Source organism: Arvicola amphibius, chromosome 2 (assembly GCF_903992535.2).
Source record: "Arvicola amphibius chromosome 2, mArvAmp1.2, whole genome shotgun sequence".
NCBI lineage: Eukaryota > Metazoa > Chordata > Mammalia > Rodentia > Cricetidae > Arvicola > Arvicola amphibius.
This window is the reverse complement of record NC_052048.2, coordinates 31848769-31861883: the sequence shown is the minus strand read 5'-3', so window position 1 is coordinate 31861883 and position 13115 is coordinate 31848769. Positions and strand designations below refer to the sequence as shown.

The following is a 13115-nucleotide window of genomic DNA, read 5'->3' as shown; positions in this document are numbered from 1 at the left end:
GGCCTCACATACCTCCCACCTCAGTGGAACTGTGGAAACTGGTGGGTAAAATCCCAAGTCTCAGAGAGCCAGAGCCTGGGGGAAGACTGGTTAGGGTTCATTCATAACTAGTCATTGTCCTCTTCTGCAGTCCACCTAGGAAAACGCCACACTTGAGCCGAACCACCCGTGGAGGGAATGAAGCAGTAGGGGCCCCATCTAGGTGGAAGGCATGCGCTGTCTTAAAGCCAGTCAGTTTATATCCCACTTTAGCCCATTGGTGAACACAAAAGCATGCTGGGATTTCGAGCCCAAGGTGCCACCTGTTTGATCTGTGGTCTTTATTAATTACTCAAATTGCAAGAGGCATACAGAAAGCCACAAGCCCTTATAAGCAAGTCACAGACGATACAATTGAGTCAGAAATGTTAGGAAAGTGTGGAGAACCAAAATGTGGTGTGTTTAAGCCAGCCTAGTCTGGACGTCCTTTAAGTGCTCCAGACTCTGGAAAGGTCATGAGTGGACAGCAAGTACCAGGAACCCTTCTGTCCCCAGAGAACCTTAGATGTACCCCATCCGAGGCGCTCCGCCCTGACGCCCGTTCTTGCCCGTAGGCTGTGGACTGTCTCCAGCCTCCTTCCTTGACCCAGCCTGGTCCCACGTCAGTAATAAAGGGTCAACATCCGGGCCTCTTCTAACCGACAACCCTTCCTGAACGCCAGTGCGACCCCGGCGTCCGAGCAACGGCCGGCCTCGGACGGCTCGGCCCCGCCTCTCGCAGGCTGATTGGAGGACGCCGGCAGCGCTGGCCGGCGATTGGTGAGCGGTGTCACAAAGGGCGGGGCCTGAGCTCTGCGGGCTCGCGTCGGCTGGCGTCGCGGGCTCGCTCACCCCTAGCGGCCTGCGGGCAGGCGAGCGAGCGAGCGGGAGGACGGGACCACCGGAGGGCGAGCGGGTGAGGGGCGCGGCGGGGCGGGGCGCGGCCGGGCGGGCGGGCGGCTGAGGGGCCCGCTGCTCCTTCGCGGCCCGGGCAGGCGGGAGAGGTGCGCCCGCCTCGGCTGCAGCCTGGTCGCGCCCTCCGCGCTTCTCTGCTCGGGACTCACGGGACCCGGACAGCCGTCGCCCTGGGTACAAACTGGTCGCGCCCGCGGCTCTGGGCGCTGCTGACCCGACTTTGGGTTTGAGTGTGGTCCCTGCGGGTCGTGGTCCCTGGCCTCAGGGCAGCACAGCCGCACTAGGGCATCAGTCCCAGGCTAGAGTGTGTGATTTCACTCTGTAGCTCGATTTTCACACATCTGTAAATATATAAGTGTCAGCATTTTAAATGGCTGCCTCGTATTGTGGGTATTTTTATGTTGGGCAAAAAATTTAAAAGCTAACTCTTCGTGTGGCTAAGTTTCTGTGGACGAGAAGGAAGCAAAAGTCCAAGGTACTGAAATTCCTTATTGCGTGCCCTCATTGCTGCTTTTGTAGTTGTGTTTTTAGAAAATTTCAAACTGTTGGAGAGTCATTTTGATTTTTTTCTCTGTTTTTAAGCTAATTTATCAATATTTAGCATCATTTTATTATATCACTTCATATCAGTATGAGTTGCCCGTTGGTTTTCCAGTGCTCTTTCATGCAGGCCACATGCCACTTTGGGGGGCTTGCAGCTTTTCTCAGTGGACCCAGTTTTAGTACCGACTAGGTCATTGGCCCACTTGAGCTTCCATTTGTCCCTGTAGTATTCTACTCCGATTTAGACAGACTGCGTAGCCTCCTTCTGCCCTCTGTTCCATTGATTTCCACTGCTGAGAAGTCTGACTTTTCTATACACAATTGTTTTCATCTATGGTTACCGCCCTCAGTCCTTCTCATGTCTAGAAAGTTATCCCACTGACAGGGCCCAAGCTTCATTTGGAAGTTCCAGCAGCATTGTGGGGTACTTATTGCGGCACTAATTTCCTTCTGCTCAGAGGCCCTTGATCTAGTCGTATTTCAGATTCAGGACTTCCACATGTGTGACCTTCTGCTTCCCCCCAGGTTGTTCATTACTGCAGGGAACAAGTATAAAAAGCACTGTGAAGGGAATGCTCCTATTCTTCTGCACCTTTAAGTTCTCCTCCTAGATACTGGTCACCTGTGCCTTCTGTCATGTTCATCTCAGCCTTCCTAATATGTGACTTCTATCTCTAGACTGCTTATTTGTAGGTGGGTTTGCTGTTGGCCTTGAAGAAGCGACACTGGTATTTCTGTAGCACACATGCTCTTTGGTCTAATGTGATGAGTACATTAAGAACGTCTGCATGCTATCAATGGGTATTTCACTATGATGCTGGTTTTTTGTGTTTCTGTTTTTTTTTGTTGTTGTTGTTGTTTGGTGAAAATGTAGATTGAGCCCAGGGCCTAATATGTGCTAGGAAAGTACTCTATCACTAAGTTGCTCATTTACTATAAATGATGTAAGACAATGAAACCCAAACAGTCCCACTGTAGAGAGTCATGTGCTCTTGCCACTGTGGCCAGCAGCACTAGTAGCACAGTACTTGTATTACTACTGTTACTTATTATTTCGATAAGTTGTATAGCTCCACTCAGAACAATTGTGCTGTCAGCAACAACTTTTCTTCCAGTGATGCCATTTTAAAGGGACATTAGCTATCTGCACGATTCAAGTTTCCTAATAATATTTCATATTAGAACTATGAAAACATCCACTACAGCAGAAATACTTGAGTGTATATGTTTGTCACAGTTTACATAAATTCTGGTGGAGTGAATTGGAATGAGATTCCCAGAAGAAACCAGTATTCCTCCAAACAGTTTTGGAGCATAACCACTATTTCTTCACTTTTATGACACAATAATACCCTTACATATATCATTTATTTTGTCTAATATAAAGGCCAGTGGAGGTGAATTGTTTTTAGCTGAATTTCATTGAACAACCTTTAATGGGTGCTAATGTGTGCAGGTTGCTGTACTGAGTGATAGAGAGGTCATTCTTCCCTTAAATGCTTGTAGTTTACCAGCACAAGCATGAGAGGCATGTAAGCAGTACAGTTTTGATGGGTGTCATATATGACATGGGTACAAAAGATGGTAAGTATAAGAGATTTTTATGGGATAGTTGATACTGGAATGAGGCTTTTGGGGAGAGGTACAGTGCTGGTTATTATTAGCTCAGGGCTTTGAGTTGTAGGCAGGCGCTCCCCTTGAGGTCTCTCCAGTCCTTAGAGCTGAGTTTTGAGAGATGCTTAGGTGCTTCTTAGGAAGCCATGTGTGGAGTTGACACTGAGTAGGACAGAGCAGGAACAATAATATAGGGGCTACAACTCAAAGGTAGATATACTACAACTCAAAAGAACCATGGATATATATGTATGTGGATAAGTGAAAATGGGCTTGGAGATGAAATGTGTAATTTGAAAGGTCTTTCTAAGGAGTTTGAAAGTTACTGCACAGACAACGGAGGCCTTGATAGGGCCTTGAGCTAGAGATAATAGAAATAGTCTGCATCTTCGAAAGACAACTGTGCTCACATCTTATGTTATTATGGAACTTCCAGTTGAAGTCAGTCCCATAACACTGACTGTGCAAAACAATGTGATGACACGAGATGTTAGGGACCTTTCGCTGGTGCTGGAAATGCAGAATGATTAGCCACTTTTGCATATTGTTTGGCAGTTTCTTTAAAAGAAAACCAAATACAATGGGGCTGGGGATGTAGCTGAAACGTTGAAAGTAAAATGCTAACTGTAAAAGCCTGAGGGTCATAGTTTGGATTCTGAGTACCTGGGTGAAAAGCTGGGCACAGCAATGTGTACCTGTGATCCCAGACCTGGGGTGTGGAGACAGTGAGGAGCCCCTGGACTTGCCAGTCACCCAGTCAAGCTGAATTGATGAACATCAGGATCAATGATGCCTTAAAAACATAAAGTAGGAGATGATAAAGATATGTGATGTTGACTGCTGGCCTCCACATGCCCACAATGTTCACACATGCACACAGTGTACACGCACATATACACACGCATATAATGTATGCACATACAGTGTATACACATGCACATATACATATGCACACAATGTACACACATGCACATATACGATATACACACATGCACACAGTGTACACATGCACACAATGTGTACACACACAGTGTACACACATGCACATATACAATGTACACATGCACATAGTGTACACATAGATATGTGTACAATGTACACACAAAAGTGGAAAATATTCTTATAATAAAATCTAGCCTAAAAAAGTTTAAAATATGCATGTACAAAATCTATAGCAAGTTTGTTCATAATTGCCAAGAATGGAGTATGTAGGATATTTCTCAGTAGGAAAATAGATAAACTCATCCAGACAATAGAATATAGTTTAGCCCTTAAAGGAAACAATCCATTGCGCAAAAGAGCCTTAAATATGTGCTCCTTACAGAGACTGCTCTGAGAAGTCTGTGTATTGTGTGATTCCAAGTGCATGGCATTCTGGAAAGGGCAAAGCTATGGAAACATTAAAAAGACCAAAAGCTGCCAAGAATTCGAGGCATGGGAAGGGATCCATAGCCCAAAACAGAACTTTTAGAATGCTTAAACTCCCCTGATGCTGTCCTAGTAAATACATGATTCATACATCTGTCCACACCTGTAAGATAGATGTGCATCACCAAGAGCAAACCCTAATGTAAACTGATGTATCAGTTCCTCAGCTGTTAGTAATGTACTGTGTTAGTGCAGAATGTAGACTAGCTGAAGGTGGGGAGGGAACACATGCATGTGGGGATTCATCAGTTTCTGCTCAGTTTTGTGGTGGATCTGAAACTGCGCTAAAAGTAAATCTCCTTTCTTATTAGGGAAAAAACTCATGTCTTTAGGCAATACAACAGAAAAACCAAGAAAACCAAAATTCCACCCAAAAAGAAAACAACAACAACAAAAAAAACCCACAACAAACTGTAACCAAATAAAAGCACGCATACAAAAAACCGGCACCCATTATATGTTGGTCAACTACTTCTGAACACGAGGACTGCCCTGGAATGGCAGGGCACTCTGCTAACAGTTCAGTTGTTAACCTTTGCTCTGTGTGCAGAGGGACCAGCCTTCTACAGGGCAGAGAGACTGAGAATGAGATTCAGACTCAGCAAGAAAAAATACACAGACTTCTTTTCCTGAGGGATAAAAGTGTCTCTTCTTTGTTATTTTTTCTATTGTTTGTTCTACTCCAGTCTCTATTTGTTCCGTTCTTCTACCCTGTTGTTTCCCTTCTGCTTTCCCGATGTCTTCCTTCTACGTCTTCCCTTCTGCTTTCCCGATGTTCTCCTTCTACAGCTTCCCTTCTCACTACTTCCTGATAACTTCTTTCTACACACATTTTCTGGTGTTTTCCTTCTAAATTCTTTACTTTTCTTTACAGCTTATATACCCCAGCGGATCTTCTAAGCAATATAAAAATTACAATGTGGTTATATTCTGTTTTTTAAGTAAATGATTACAATGACTATAAGTAAAAAAGCATGCTTTTCATAGCCCTTACATGATTAAACATTTTACATATTAGAGGTGAAGAACAAGACTTCTCATAAATGGGGAGCCTTTCAGTCATAACCGTTCCCATAGACAGTGGTCTTTATAATTGCCAGAAAAACAGGTTACTAGTTTCACTTTTCATATTTTAGAGTCCAGTCTAATTTTAACTAGCCATCCAATTCTTTGTTTTCCAGTTACATGAAGTCAATTGTTTAAAGCTTTGTTTCAGCTGTGATGCACACTGAAACCCATGAACACATTTCCCATATCAAAAAGAACTTGAGCTAACTCCTGGGACTCAATTGTTTTGCTAATCATTAACCTAAACCATAGTCTATATAGCTCCTGAAGAGAAACTAAGAGTGTGACATTTTCTTGTTCTTTTTTTATCTTCTGCAGCCCCTGCTTTTATTGCGGGCAGGAGTAACACTCTAAACAGTACAGTTTTGGAAGAAATCATCTTCATAATAATCCACAGGTGAAAATGCCCAGTAGAGTGGGATATTTCCATGATATAATCATACTTCATTAAAGCACACAGGATGCCCCCAACCCTGTTCAAACCATGCCAGATACCAGAGAAAAATGGCAGTGGCACACTTGTAAAGGCACAGTGGTAACGAGACATCCTGGGGCTGAAGCCCTTGGGGTCTTGCCTATCTGCTATTTACCCATCAGTGCCTTGCATTTTGGTGGGCGGGACTCCTGAAGTCAATTGACACTGCTGCTCCTCTGACACAGCCACCAACACTAGTGGCTAGGTTTTCAATCATTTTTAAAAAATATAACAAAATAAAAGTTAAAACAAGTCATCACCTTTAAGTTCAGCAAAGCAAACCAAAAGAATCAGAGACCTACTCATTTGCACCCTCAGGATTCCCACAAAAACCCTAAACTGGAAGTCGTACTATAATCATAGGGAACCTGGTGCGGACCTGTGCAGGCCCTGTGTATGCTGCTTCAGTTCTGTGAGTTCATATGATCTTTGCTCAGTTGATTTAGAGGGTATTGTTCTCTTCTTTCAACCTCCTCTTCTGTGGAGTTTCCTGAGCTCTGGGGGAGAGGGATGTAATGGGGATATCCCATTTAGTGCTGAATGTTCAAAGGTCTCTTACTCTGTGCATAATGTCTGGCTGTGGATCTATATTTATTCCCATTGTTGTAGGAGGAAGCATCTCTGATGATGACTGAACAACACACTATCTATGAATATAGCAGAATGCTATTAGGAGTCAGGAGTCAGTTTACCACTACATTTTCCCCCTTTTTTTTAGGCCAACTTTATTTGGTTTTACCCTAGGTTCTTGAGCTACGTAGTCTCAGGTTCTTGGTCACCCAAGCAGTATTGGGTTTGGTTTCCATCTTGTGGCCTTAAATAAAATCAGTTATTGGTTGGTTTCTCCCCTAAGCTTTGTTCTACCATTGCCCTTACCTATCCTGCAGGCAGTATATCATTCTAGATAAAGGGTTTGTGGCTGGCTTGGTGCTTACATTTCTCTTTTGATAGCATCGAAAGTGGCTTCCTTTATCAAAGATGCTAGAATGGAAGGCTCTATGTAGGCACCAGCCCTGTATCTCCATGTGAGTTGTGTAGGTGTTGTCTTCAGCAGTGGGGCCTTGCTGTCAGTTTGTGCAGAGCAATCCATAGTCTTGGCAACAACCTCTGTTGTTTGGGAATTCCTGTAGGACTCCTTTGGCCAGCAACTCAATTAGATGCAACCCAATCCCAGTATTAGAAACTTCATTAGGTGACAAGAGATGGCCAGTTGGGACTCATTTCCCCCATTATTTGGTGATTTCCATTTACTTCACCTTCATATATGTATATATTTTAGGAAGTTTATACTGTATTAGGTTTCTATATTATGCATCAAATGGTTCTTAATTTTAGCTCTCCCAGTATTCTCTCCCACAACCCCTCTCCCCATACTTTAGGATATTTTAAAAAAATACTTTCAAATTTTCAAACCAATAGTAAAGAGTGGGCAAAGGCTATAAATAGATATTTCTCTAAGTGTGAGATTCAGAGGGCCTATAATTGCATAAAAGAATATTGTTCAGAATCATCTGGGAGTACACATCACAACCATGTATACACTAGGATAGCTTTAGTAAAAAGACAGTAAAAATACAAAGATGTGAAGAAATCTGCACCCTCATAGTTCAAACTACTTGGAAAAGTTTAGTAATTTCATAAATTGCTCAATACAGTTGCCATTTGGCCTAGCACACCTATTTCTAGATATCTATCTGTAAGAAAAGGAAACGTGTCTAAAAGATAGAAGATTGTTCATTATAGCAGTATGTGTAGTAGGTTCCAAATTGGAGCCTACCCAAGCAGGGAAATCAGTGACTGGAGAGATGATGTGCACCAGGTCCACACAGGGGACTAGTATTCATCCACCAGATGAATGACATGTTAATGCACGGATGAACTTTGAAAACTTTATGCAGAGCAAAAGAAGCCAGTCACAAAATACTGTATGCTATGTCATTACCTTTATGTGAAGTGCCTGCAATAAGCAATTATACAGAAAGTAAGTAGAATGGTTGTTGCCTTGTACTGGGAAGCAGAATGGGGTATAGGTGGAGTTTCTCTGTATTCTGCAGACACTCCCAAATAACCACACAGAGACTTATTAATCATAAATGCTTGGCCGATAGCTTAGATTTGTCTCTAGTTGGCTCTTAAGAATTTAAATTTAACCATTTCTACTAAACTGTGCTGACCCAAGGCTCATCTACTTCATCTATGAACTTCCCATGTTACTTTTTCTGCGTCTGGATCGTGACTTTTCAGATTCTGCCTTTCTCCTTCTTTGCATTCTCTCTGCCCTCAAAATCCTGCCTAGTTGTTGGTCAATCAGCTTTCCATTAACAATGAGAGTAACACATTTTCATAGTGTACAGAGGATTATTCCACAGTATTTCCTCCTTTTTGTCTAAATATAAAGGAAGGTTTTAACTTTAACATAGTAAAATTATATACAACAAAAACAGTTATCAAGTAAGAATTAGTTATAATAGCCAGTCCACTTGTATTTTGCAAAGTTAGAGAAAATATTCTATTATTTATCTTATCTCTGTGTCTAAAGTTCTATACCTAGTTTACTTTTTTATCATAACTAAGGAAAACTTTAAGTCTAATTTATTTAATCTTTAACTCCATCAAAGATCCCAGAAGGGTGTAATGTTACCTAATGACAGGAATACCTCGCTACCTGCACAGTTATCCAGAGTTCTTCTGTAATGTTGAGGCATTCATCTTTGGATGCCACAGACCTAGTATAACTGACAGATATTTTTGAGAAGCAGGGAATTTTAAAAGACTCTTCTACTTTGTATTGGCAAAGTTTGGCAGTCACTTTTTTTTTCTTTTTTCTTTTTTTTGTTTTTCGAGACAGGGTTTCTCTGCAGCTTTTTTAGAGCCTGTCCTGGAACTAGCTCTTGTAGACCAGGCTGGCCTCGAACTCACAGAGATCCGCCTGCCTCTGCCTCCCGAGTGCTGGGATTAAAGGCGTGCGCCACCACCGCCCGGCTGGCAGTCACTTTTTTGTGTGTTGTTCTGGTCCAGTTTGGACAGTATGATGTCAGCAATTCAGGCAAAGGCAGTTTCTTTGCCTAAATGGCTAGCCTTTGCTATAAAGAAAACAAGCTCCATACAGAGTTTCTCCAGTGGCCATCATCATCTTTTGAAAGAAACCAGTGCTGTCTGGAGTAGATGTGTCTCACTGTCATAAAAATCCTTAGGTTATTAAACATATTAAATGCAACATTCCATAGGTTTTTGAAGTGATTGAAGACATTTATCTATCTAAATATATCTCTTTAATCTTGAAAACATACCTAACATGACTATATGTGTGACTATTATAGGTGACTATAATCTGTATTTCTTACTATATAATACATTTTAAATGAGCTTCATAAACACAATACCCCAAACATACATATAGTACAGCAAAAATAATTTTTGTATCAATAAGCCAAAATCCATACTAATGTAAAAATATTTTGTGATTAATAGTTGTTTTTTGGATTAAAGTAGATTCAATCATCTACCCTTTTTTCTGTCATTCTTATATCATCCTCCTTTTTTCTTTAGAAAGAGATCTTTGAATTTAACTCTTCTGTTTAGCTTTTTTTCTTATGACCAATAACAACTTGTAACCGACTCCCCTAAACAATTATAAAAATTCATATTCCATTGAATAACTTAAACCTATCCATACACCATCTCTTGGGAATGTGAGTGTCACTCTCTAGATACTCCCTGTTGTCTGTGGGCACACCGTTATCTTTGGGGGAATCTTTGAGAAAATCAGGATAATTGTTAAGTCTTGACTGGAGTAATTTGTGAGGTTGTACCATCTCGGCCAGCAGATTTAAAGCTGTTTTGGATGCAGAATTTTGAGGAAATTGTTACAGAGGCATTTTGAGATGCTGTATCACCTGGGCCATCCATTTTTTTTTTTTTTTGGTGTCTGTCTGGTCCCTTTGTTCTGAAAATGCATGAACTTTTAAAGGTAATATACATGTCTGTATTAATACAGGCATATAGGCTGTGTGTTGTACACAAGTTAGCCCAAGATGATTTTTTGTTTTATATTTGAGCAGGTAAAATGTAAAATATATGTTACATTTTTTGGAGGTTTTTTTTTTTTTGCTTTTTGAGCAGGGTTTTGTAGGTGAACATGAATAGAATAGTCCCACACTAGCTCAGAATTAAATATAATAAAGAGTTTTTTATTTAGGGGGGGGCAACTTGCAGATTGCAGTCCTCTGCATGAGTAGGAAACAGGAACCAAATCCAGCAGTCAAGAGAGAATGAGCAAGCAAGTGCAAGAGCTTTTGGTACCCAAGCCCACGCCCAACATGGTCCAGCATCTCAAAGGTCATTGGCTGAAGGTGTTTTCCCCAGCACTCTTTCTTTGTGTATCTTTGGAGCCTGATCTGGCACTAGCTCTGTAGACCAGGCTGGCCTTGAACTCACAGAGCTCTGCCTGCCTCTACCTCCCGAGTACTGGGATTAAAGGAGTATGCCACCATCACCAGGCTGTTTCATAGGTTTTTTTTTTAAGATTTATTTTTTTATGTCTGTAGTCAGGATTTTCAGGGGGTCTTCCCTGATCAAACCTGATTGGTATCAACCTGGAATGAATCCACAGCCCCTCATTTCCTGTGGAGATAAAAGCAAAACCTCTTCCGCAAAATAACATATTCTTTACTTCCATTTTGAAGTCAAGATATGTTAAAAATATATAGGTTAGTTTAATCTAGCAGTTTTTATAAGTATATAATATCTCTTAGCAGCTATCTTTCCTTCATCAACAGTCAAAGAATTTAAGGACAACACAGTAACATATAGAATCCAGTCTACCTCTGTATTTTCCATCTTTACCTGGCTATTTTTTTAAGCTTTACTTCTTTTTTAAGGACTTTATTATTTTTAAACTATTTTTTATGGCTGTCTATATCCTTTCTCTTTTCTCTCCCAAGCCTATGTATATTTTTAAACCATCTGTAACCCACTTAGAGGTTTTTCCCATCTGGATTTGTCTTTACCTGAGCATCTATATTGTTTTCTGATTGCATGAGATGAATCTTAAACTGCTACGTCAGCTGCCAGCACTGCTCAGCTTAGTGTATGGCAGTAGCGCATGGTGGTTGGCAGCTGGCTCCATCGTGCAGGCAGTTGCCAGGAGACGTGTCTCTGTATTGTGGCCAACATAAGAGACACAAGACTAGGAAGCTGTGTTTGGCTCTGTTTCTGTGTGTTTAGAACCATTTTAAAGCTTTTGTGGATGTAGGTGCCGGACACTTAGGCAGTATATGTAGGCAGATTTTTGTGTCCTATCAGCCAGTTTCCAAACAATCATATAGAGCCTTATTAGTTGTAAATGCTTGATCGATAGCTCAGGTTTGTTACTAGATAACTCTTAATATTTTAAACTAACCCATATTTCTTATCTAACCTCTGCCATATTATGGTACCTTCTTTCAACCCTTTACATTCAACTTGCTTTTCTCTGTATCTGTTTGTTTGAAACTGCTGTGACTCTGCCCTTCTCCTTTCTGGCATTCTCTTAGTCTGGTTCTCCCACCTAGCCTTATCCTGCCTAGCTATAGGCCAGTTAGCTTCATTTTTTTTAATTAAAAATTTCCACCTCCTCCCCTCCTCTCACTCTCCTCCCCTCCCTCCCTCCCTCTCCCTCTCCAGTCCAAAGAGCAGTCAGGGTTCCCTACTCTATGGGAAATCCAAGGTCCTCCTCCCTCCCTCCAGGTCCAGGAAGGTGAGCATCCAAACAGACTAGGCTCCCACAAAGCCCGTCCATGCAGTAGAATCAAAACCCAGTGTCATTGTTCTTGGCTTCTCAGTCAGCCTGTAGTGAAGTGCTGCGGGCAGGTCTGCTTTTCGTCCTGCCCGGCTCCCCGCCGCCTGACTAGCTTATGCCCTGAAATAACTACACACAAACTATATTCATTTAAACACTGCCTGACCCATTAGTTTCAGGCTTTTACTCACATCTTGACTAACCCATATCTAATAATCTGTGTAACACCATGAGTGGTGTCTTACCGGGAAAGATTCAGCACATCTGACCTGGTGGCTGGATTCATGGCGACTGTCCCAGAGAGGAGAGGCGGGGCAATTGTCTGAGCCATCTACCTCACTTCCTTCTTCCTGTTCTGTCTACTCCACCCACCTAAGGGCTGGGCTATTAAATGGGCCAAGGCAGTTTCTTTATTAACAAATGAAATCAACACAAACAGACTCTCCCACATCATCAGCCTCCACCGTCAGCCACACCTCCACCGTCAGCCACATTCAGAGTCCGGTTTGGTCACATACTCCATCAGTCCCAGTCCTACTGGCCTTGGTGATCTCCCATTAGATCAGTCCCATGGTCTCAGTGGGGGGACGCACCCCTCACGGTCCTGACTTCCTTGCTCATGTTCTCCCTCCTGCTCCTCATTTGGACCTTGGGAGCTCAGTCCAGGGCTCCAATGTGGGTCTCTGTCTCTATCTCCATCCATCACCAGATGAAGGTTCTATGGTGATATGCAAGATATTCATCAGTGTGGCTATAGGATAAGGCCAGTTCAGGCACCCTCTCCTCTGCTGCCCAAGGAACAAACTGGGGACATCTTTTGGACACCTGGGAACCCCTCTAGAGTCAATTCTCTTGGCGACCCTAAAATGGCTCCCTTAATTAAGATATCTACTTCCCTGCTCCCACATCCACCCCTCCTACATCCCAACCATCCCATTCCCCCAAACTCTCCCCATCCTCCCTTCTCCCTTCTATCTCCCCATTTCCCCTTACCCTCATCCCACCCCCATGCTCTCAACCTCTGCCCTTGCAATCTTGTTCACTTCCAATATCCAGGAGGATAACTATATGTTTTTCTTTGGGTTCACCTTCTTATTTAGCTTCTCTAGGATCATGAATTATAGGCTCAATGTCCTTTATTTATGGCTAGAATCCACTTATGAGTGAGTACATACCATATCCATCTTTTTGGGTCTGCGTTATCTCACTCAGTAAAATGTTTTCTATTTCCATCCATTTGCATGCAAAATTCAAGATGTCATTGTTTTTTTGCTG

General features: G+C 42.3%; 1 protein-coding gene across 4 annotated transcripts in view; it reads left to right on the top strand.

Moving 5' to 3' along the window:
- The first annotated feature begins 828 nt into the window (after nt 1-828).
- Zfand4 (zinc finger AN1-type containing 4) overlaps nt 829-13115 on the top strand; it is a 94473-nt gene continuing 82186 nt past the window's right edge. For 3 of the 4 annotated variants that reach the window (XM_038319857.1, XM_038319854.1, XM_038319858.1), the window contains exon 1: nt 964-1408. The gene's annotated coding sequence lies outside the window, so the exon portion shown is untranslated. Of the gene's footprint in view, nt 935-963; nt 1409-13115 lie in introns of those variants that run through there. The other variant, XM_038319856.1, reaches the window with a different exon arrangement.